Source organism: Nicotiana tabacum, chromosome 15, assembly GCF_000715075.1.
Source record: "Nicotiana tabacum cultivar K326 chromosome 15, ASM71507v2, whole genome shotgun sequence".
Taxonomy (NCBI): domain Eukaryota; kingdom Viridiplantae; phylum Streptophyta; class Magnoliopsida; order Solanales; family Solanaceae; genus Nicotiana; species Nicotiana tabacum.
In genome coordinates, this window is record NC_134094.1 from 14,177,573 (window position 1) to 14,186,389 (window position 8,817).

Here is an 8,817-nt window from a genome sequence, read left to right on the forward strand (position 1 = left end):
CTTTATACATTAGTTTTTGTTCTATAATATTTTAACATTTCTTATTAAGCATTTATCTATAATATAAATATTGTTATATCTATCTTTCTTGTTTGAGTTTGTTTAACAGAATAATAATAATAATAATAATAATAATAATTATAATAATAATAATAATAATAATAATAATTATTATTATTATTATTACTACTACACATTACGATACGAGTTCAACCATACCAATTTTATCAAATTTCGATAACAAATCGACCACCAAATCTTAAATTTTAAGTATAAAAAATTTCTATCATTCTCAACCCAATTCACTAATTTAATGATAAAAACAATAATAGATTCATGTATTTTAACCAAAATCGAGTTAGGAATTCTCACCCCCAATGTTTTCCTTGAAAAACTCTCGAAAAATCGCCTCACCCAACCTTTCTTCGTCCAAAAATGAAAGAATGAGACGAAGTCTCAATTTTTGACTTTATTCTACTGCCGAGGGGTTTGTTCTTCGCGTTCGCGATCCTCCCCTCGCGTTCGCGATGAACAAATTCCTCAACAACCATTTCCAAACTCTTCCGAGACAACCTCTAGTATAATGGTCAAAACCTTTTGTACAAAACTCTAAATGACCAATGATATGACTTTATGAAAACTAGACATCAAGGGCTACAACTTTCATGTTTTGATCATTTCCCAATTCTTATAGATTGCGAGATATAAGCTTCCAAAATCAGCCGTGTGCATCAGAAATGTCTTCTTCGCGGCTTCCAAACTCTTCCCGAACAGTCTGTAGTGTATCAACCATAACTTCCTGTACATAACTCCAAATTCCAAATGATTTGATTTTTGAAAAATTAGACACAAAGGACTACAATTTTTATTTTTGGATCATCTCCAAATTTCTAATAGATTGCAAGATATAAACTTCCAAAGTCGTGTCAGTGCAACAAAAAATTTCTCTACGCGGTAGCGAAAAGCCTTTCGCAATCGTGATTCACAAGCTAATATTTCCCATTTTACTCTTCGCGATCGCGTCCAATTCTCTGCGATTGCAATGCACATTGTTGTATCCAAAAACCAGCAACTAAGAGAGAGAGAGAGAGAGAGAGAGAGAGAGAGAGAGAGAGAGAGAGAGAGAGAATTATTAAATATATATACTCATATTAATTATTTACATTCTTGTTTTGTAATCTAGTTTTTTGCATTTAACCTAATTATATTCTAATTTGATTTGAAGTCTTTATTTTGATAAGTTCAATAATTTATGTCATATTAAAAATAACTTGTCATTGAGTCCTTATATTATTCATCACTATTTAATTAAGTTATGACAATGGTGTGGATGGTTATTTAAGTTAATTTTTTCATAGTTTTTGCGTTGGCTAAAGCTTCATTGACAATAAAAAAAAAAAGGATGAAGTACATAAATAACCCTCAAAATAGATGGTCTTAATTTTGTTCTCGGACAGAACTTCATACTTAACAAGTATTTTTCCTTGCTTGTCCCATAGGCAATACTTTTTGCTTTTGATTTTAAAATTTTGTCAGCGGGATAAACATGGGTAAAAGTTAAAGACCACCCCAAAAATATCATCTTTCTGCAATTTTTTGGAAGGGCAAGTTACACAAATAACAGGTCAAATTTATTGTTTATTTTTTCTAACCTATATACATTAATTATATACAGTTATGCAATATATATATATATATATATTATACATTCACCGACTATTTTCAATTTAAGCGATTATGTGAGCGGTTATTTGGGTCAATTCACCTTTTTGAAAAGGGCTGGTTATTTGTCAAAACTTTCCGCTCATATCGGCAAATTCCACAAACTACAGCCCAGCCCACAAAACTAACCCAAATTTGCCCATATAATGTTCTTGAAGCCCACATTACACCATTTTCCAAACCTATTAACATAGTACCCTTTATAAAAACCTCGCATCGTCCATTACTCTTTCAGAGAATTAGGGTTTTCCTCCATATCAGGTTTTGCACCTTCGTTTCAATGGCTTCACCTATATGGTATTGGTAGCTAACGATTTTATTTCTTAAATTTGTTGTAACCTAATTTGTTTTTGTTTTTTAGTTTTTAGAGCTGTGTGTTTTCTCAAAAAATAATTAGTGAATCTTTAGATGTGATTTATGTATTATGCTTATAATAATGTGTATTTCTGGTATTTTTTGATTATTTCTGTTAATGATGGTTTCACTTTTGAAATTGTGGCGGGTTTTATTCGATACCCGTAAAATCCAAGTGTGTAAAAATCATCAAAAATCAAGCCCTTTTTGTTGATTTCTTATCCGAAGAGGGCAATTTCATATCCTATCGCCTTGTAGAGCAGAGTCTGCAATTACTACTTGGGATTGGCCATGAGAATTACATTCCTATTAATTCTTATTAAATTCATATTACTTTTTTTTTTACTTTTGCTGATTTTTTTGGCCTGTGAGGAGATCTATTATTAAAAACACCATCTTTCGGGACTGAATAGCCTTTTAAAGGCCTTGCTGTTAATCCTGCAATTCGGAGGCCATTTGCAAATTATTTTTAAATCATGCTCTCAATTTATGTTTCAGTGTTTGGATTTTATTAGTCAAACTAGTTTTTTTCACCGCGATTCTCTTATTTCAGAAAAAATTAAGATACTATGTTTGAATTCATTGTCAAATTAAATAAAGTTTGACTCTTGAAATCGAGTGTATCACATATAAAGATGCATAGGGAGTATATCTTTTGAGTCTGCTCATATTGATTTTCTGTAAATTATGCGTAGTTTTTACGCTTATTTTAGGTCCAGCGTGTTTGTAAGATGTCTTATTTTGGTATAAATAGTTCTAATTTTAAGGGTCGATTAATTTGTTAGATGTGTTCTTTATAGGATGGAAGAGTATACTAGATGATTTATTTGGTTATTTCTGTTTAACTTTTGGTTCATTTTGGGATATTGTATTTGTGTTAATTGGATTGTGCTTATGGACGGTCAACTGCCGTTTAGATGAGGGAAGTCTACCTCATTGTGGCTGATATTTATTGTGAAAAAATTATCTTGTTTAAAGATATAACATAAGAGATTTTTTTATATGTAATATATCTAAAAATATTATTTTCTCAAATTTAAGATATCTAAAAATATTATTTTCTAAAATTTAAATATTTTAAAATTTTATTTTCTTAAATTCAAAATTGTGAAGGATAAGATCTACAAATAGTACAAAATCTTTGCTCTAATATAGGTTTAAAAAGAGGGTGCCATACAAATAGCACTAACCATACTTTTTCTTCCCTATTTAATGTTGTTGAATTTATCAACATTAAATGCTGAATTTCCACTTAGAGTTTCATAATATTGTCTTTTTCTTTTCTCGATTGAGCTCTTTATTCCTGGACAATCATGGAAGCAAGTACTGAGGCTACTTTTCGCCAGCAAAATCAAATGTAGCACAATTGGGCAAGATCACAATCTGTCAGGACAATCATGGAAGCAACATGTTGCCAGCAAAGGCATGTGCTGCACACCTAGGTAAGGCCACATTCTGTTTTGGTGAACATGGGAGCAACTGTTTGCCAGCAAGAATTGGGTGCATTGCTTTGTTGGTGACTCGTCTTTGCCATGAATGTTTGAGATAATGTCAATTTAGACTACATTCGTGGCAGAGTTGAGTCACCAACAAAGCGACATAAACCAAAGAAGAGAAGAACAAGCACTTTTGAATCTAATTGTAGATATTATGCCAGTCATACCTTTGTTTTTTCCCTTAGCCGCGAATGAGACGCTCAAGAAGTAGAGAACTTCATTTGGAAGATGGAAGACTACTTTGAGTACTTTTGCATCTATGATGAGGCTGCCAAAATCTGGGCAGCAACGATGAATCTTGTTTCTACCGCCATGCTCTGGTAGAAACAGAAGAAAGCTGACATGGAGAAGGAAACTTGCCCAATCAAAAGCTGGGATCAGTTCAAGTTTGAACTGAAGCGACAGTTCTACCCCCAAAACGTTCTCAATGAGGCACGTAGGAGGTTGAGAGAGTTCAGACAAACAACTTCCATAAGTGAGTACGTGAAGCATTTCACTAAACTCATTTTGCAGATTTCGAACTTAGCAAGCGATTTGTTATTCACTTTCATCGATGTCCTTCAAGACTGGGCAAGACAGGAATTGCAGCGACGTCAAGTCCAAGATGTTGATGAATATATCACGGTGGCGGAGTCCTTAAATGATTATAGGACAGAAACCACGAAGGCAAGGGACACCAACTTCCAACCGGATGGAGACCATGGATATCGAGACAAGGACAAGCAAGTTGATGCCCCTGACCGCGATTCTAGAGAACAAGGCAACAAGGCGCACTGGCGCGACCGATACAACCAAAGGAGAAAGGAAGTTGGTCCCTGCAATGGTTGTTACATCTGCAAGGACACTAGTCATGGCTATAAGGATTGTTTTTCTTTGAAGAAATTCGGTGCCATAATTACGGCCGAGCGGAGGCTAACAGAGGAAAGAATCCAAGCTGATGAACAAGCCAAAGTAGAAGTCCAACCACCTTCGTGCGTAGCTCATCTTGGCAACATGGTAAAGGGCGCAGTAGTACCCGAAAAGCCTGCTTTGAAGCAAGTCGCCTAAGGGAAGCATGACATTGTCAAACTGGTTCACGCTTTAGGCGACAATGAGATTGGCAAGGAGCGCCAATGATGAGAGCCAGGATCACTGTTCGTGGATGCAGAATTGAACAAACAATCTGTTCGTATCATAGTAGATACCGACGCAACACACAACTTTGTATCTGAAGCAAAGGCTAAGTCATTTGGCCTTGTGTTTGGTCCTAGTAGTTCGGTACTGAAGACGGTAAACGCCAAACCCACCAACGTGAAAGGGATTGCCCGCAATGTGCTGCTCAACTTAGGAACTTGGCAGGGAAACATGAGTTTCTTTGTCGCTTCCCTGGATGTATTTGATCGGGTACTGGGTCTGGACTATTGGATGCAGTGAAGGCATCCATATGCCCATTTCTCAACCAGATCTACATTTATGACCAAAGGGGTCCATGCGTGGTACCGACAGTTCGGGTACCGCAAATTGTTAGTCTGTTGTCCGCGATTCAAATTGTAAAAAGCTTCAAGGAAGAGGGAGCACCGATTTTATCAATCGTGACAGAGACTAAGGAGGTCAAGATGGACGAAGCCTTGACTCCTTGTGAAACACAAGTCCTTAAGGGTAAGGACTTCATTCCGTGGGCGAAGCCGCCTGCCATGGGTCCGTACATGGCACCTCCAAAGTTGGAGGATTCAAGGAAGCAACTTGGAAAGCTGCTTGGTCGAGACATGTCAGTCCGTTAAAGGCACCTTGTAGAGACAAGAGTGATAGGGAACAGAGGCAATCCAGGCGACCAAATGTTTTCACATGTTCTTCGGTCGTCGACAATAAGATCGAGACCATTATCAACCATCGGGTGATACAAGAAATAGGGTGGGGCAATTCAAGCGCCCAATTCCTTGTTCGTTGGAAAGGGCAACCGCCAGAGGAGGCATCATGGGAAAAATATGAGGCATTGTGGCCGTTCAAAGATCAAGTTCACGACTACTTGAATTGTTGTGGCGCTGAGGTCGTCGCTATTTCAAGTGGGGGAGAGTGCACTGACCCGCATATTTTCCGCCCAAATTTGTCGCCTAAAGGGCTGCCAAAGACCAGATGGTCTTTGCACATGGAGGCAACAATCCAATAGGCTGTCCGGGCCCTCTTAGGAGCTACTTTTCGCCAGCAAAGTCACATGCAGCACAACTGGGCAGGACCACAGTCTGCCAGGACAATCATGGAAGCAACATGCTGCCAGCAAAGGCATGTGCTGCACAGCTAGGTAGGGCCACATCCTGTCTGGGTGAACATGGGAGCAACTGTCTGCCAACAAGAACTGGGGCACAACAGCTGGACAGATCAATTGGCACATGGGCTGCCAACACCTTCCTGGAAATCACATGAAGCTAGCACAAAGCAGTGCACCACAGCTGGGCGGGTCTACAGCCAGCCTAGTTGCATGTGGACATTTTATGTATAAATTGGCATACTTAGGCCTTGTTAGAAGACATATCTCATTACTTGTATTTCCTTCTTTTGTATATGAATTAAACCCCAAAAATTGGCATTGGCCTCCTATCTTTGTGTGCCTTTCATTTTGTTATCTTCCAACCTGTGAGTTTGTGTGATTGCATTGGTCCAAAGCACAATGTTGTGCTTGTTTGTTGGGAAGGGCTGAAGCAAGAGTAGTAGTCAGGCTATCTTGCTGCCTCCACGGAATCCCCAGAAAACGGTTCCGTGACAAAAGAGAAAGCTTTTCTAATGCTCTTTCCCTTTTCACTGCAATGTTGCCAAATTCTTCTCTATTTCATATAGTAAGGTCTTTCTTTCAGAGCTTCAACTTTTGCACCAAAATAAAGTCAGGAGTGCCATTGACATCATAACTCTACCACAATATCTTGATATTTTCCACGAAACCTTCTGTATTCAGACAAATGTTTTCAAATTTAACGTAGGATGGGTTAGAGTCTCAATCCCTACTCTCCAGCATGATAGGGTTCTGATATGATACAACTTTGGGAAGAGCAATTTGCTTAATCTTTCGAAAGGTATAATTCCACTCGTATGATATAAGGAACATGTCTATTCTTGAGAGCAATTGTTTGAGAATTTCTTGCTAGAGGGAGAGGCGAGAGGGGCCCGAGGGTTGGTTGCTGGGTTTAGAACTTTAGATTCTGCTAGGGTTTCTAAAAGAGGACTATTGTGAATGTTAAATGTTAATCAAGTGGGGAAGGGATTTTAGGATTTAGGAGAACGGGAAATCATGAAATAAAGCTAAAGTGAAAGCTAGGTGTCTTACTCAAATTAAAAAGATGAAAATTAAATATAGTAATAATATGGATAAAAACTAATTTTAGCGATCTTACAAATAATTGACTGGATTTACTATTTATTTTCTTAGCCGGTATACATAAAATATATACTGATTATACAATATTATACACATAATATACATAAATTATATGTATACAGTCAGTCCTCCCTATAACAACATCTCTATATAACAACTATTTAATATAAAAGCTCCCAAATCGATAAGCCGTTAATAAAAAAATTTCAATCTGTTCCCCGTCCGTTAAACCGTTAACCCGATACCAATAAGCCATTAAGCTACTTTTGCGGTTCGGTTTTCGGTTTTGGTTCGGTTTTGAACACCTCTAACCCGAGTACTTCCAATAAAGGTTTCGACTGAGAATCAAATTCTTTGGTTAAACAATATGGTTATGGCTTTTAGGAAAACAAAAGGAAAGTAATGTAACCACATATTATATAAATACTTATTTAAAAGTTATAATTACACAAATATATGAATATTTATATATAAAATTATTAAAATTTTATCGTATATATTAATTATCTACGCTCTTAATTTATAATAAAAATTTTGCGTTTACCTTAATTATATTCTAGTTTGATTTAAAGTTTTATTTTGATGAGTCAATAATTTATTTTATGTTTAAAATTATTTGTTATCGAGTCTTTAAATTATTCATCATTGTTTAATGCAAAAATAGAAGATTTGGTTTGGTAGTGTTATGCAGGAATTTAGTCACTGAAATATATGTTTGATTGTATATAAATCGACACACGATTACATAGTGTTGGAATTTCACTTGTAGAAGTTTCGAACTAAGCATATTATGATTTTTTTATTCAGCTAAGAAAATTCTAATATAAATTTTATTGTCGTTTTAAAAAACATCTAAATATTGAATAATTTTAGCAATCTTACAAATAATTGACTGGATTTACTATTTATTTTTTTAGCCGGTATACATAAATTATATACTGATTATACAATATTATACCCATAGTATACATAAATTATATGTATATAGTCAGTCCTCCCTATAACAACATCTCTATATAATAACTATTTTACTATAAAAGTTCAGTTTTCATGGAACCGATTCTTTATGTTATATTATAATACATGTACTCTATAACATCATTTGACCATAGCATCAAAAATATATTGGAATAAACGCGGCTGTTATAGAGAGGTTCGATTGTAGGGAAAAGGTACTGATATATCCCTTTACTTGAGTAAATAGTGCATTTCTCTCCCCCGTTATACTATCAGGCCATCTAAAGGCCTACCGTTAGGAAAGTGGGTAAAATTACCCTTATTTTGTCTACCCTGTCCAACAAAGCAATTAAAACGCCATATGGAAAGCCACGTTAGACAGGTCTGACCCAACCTTTTTAATATAACCCGTAATCTATTTCACCTGTTACATATATAGATTATTACCCATTTTTAATCAACAAAAGGGTCATTTTATCGTTTATGTTGAGAGAACGACGGTGAGGCGATTTAGGGTTCCTCCTATTTAGAAACTTTTCTTCCCGATTTTCTGTAAAATCGTTCAAAGGTATCATAATATTTACCCGTCTGCCTCATTTTAAGAGATCTGTCTTTTTATATGTAAGATATCTAAAAATATTATTTTCTTAAATTAAAGATATCTTAAAATATTATTTTCTTAAATTCAAAATTATAAAGGATAAGATGTACAAATAGCACCATTTTACGTTGCCTTATTTGATTTGACATAGTTTTAATAAAAAAGAATGATTGACTTTTGGAATCTTTGCTCTAATATAAGTTTAAAAAGAGGGTGCCATATAAAGAGAGAGACAATTTCTTACTCCCTCTCAATTTAAATGAAAGAATGGTACATTTATATCTACTTTATTTTTAATGATAAGCTTTTATAGCTACACAAATATTATGACCCACGAAGTT

At 35.5% G+C, this 8,817-nt stretch overlaps 1 non-coding gene across 1 annotated transcript; it reads left to right on the forward strand.

Moving 5' to 3' along the window:
* Window positions 1-2,437: 2,437 nt before the first annotated feature.
* LOC142170122 (small nucleolar RNA SNORD96 family) lies at window positions 2,438-2,531 on the forward strand. The gene has a single exon (XR_012699709.1). It is a non-coding gene; the product is annotated as a small nucleolar RNA SNORD96 family (small nucleolar RNA).
* The last annotated feature ends 6,286 nt before the right edge of the window (window positions 2,532-8,817 follow it).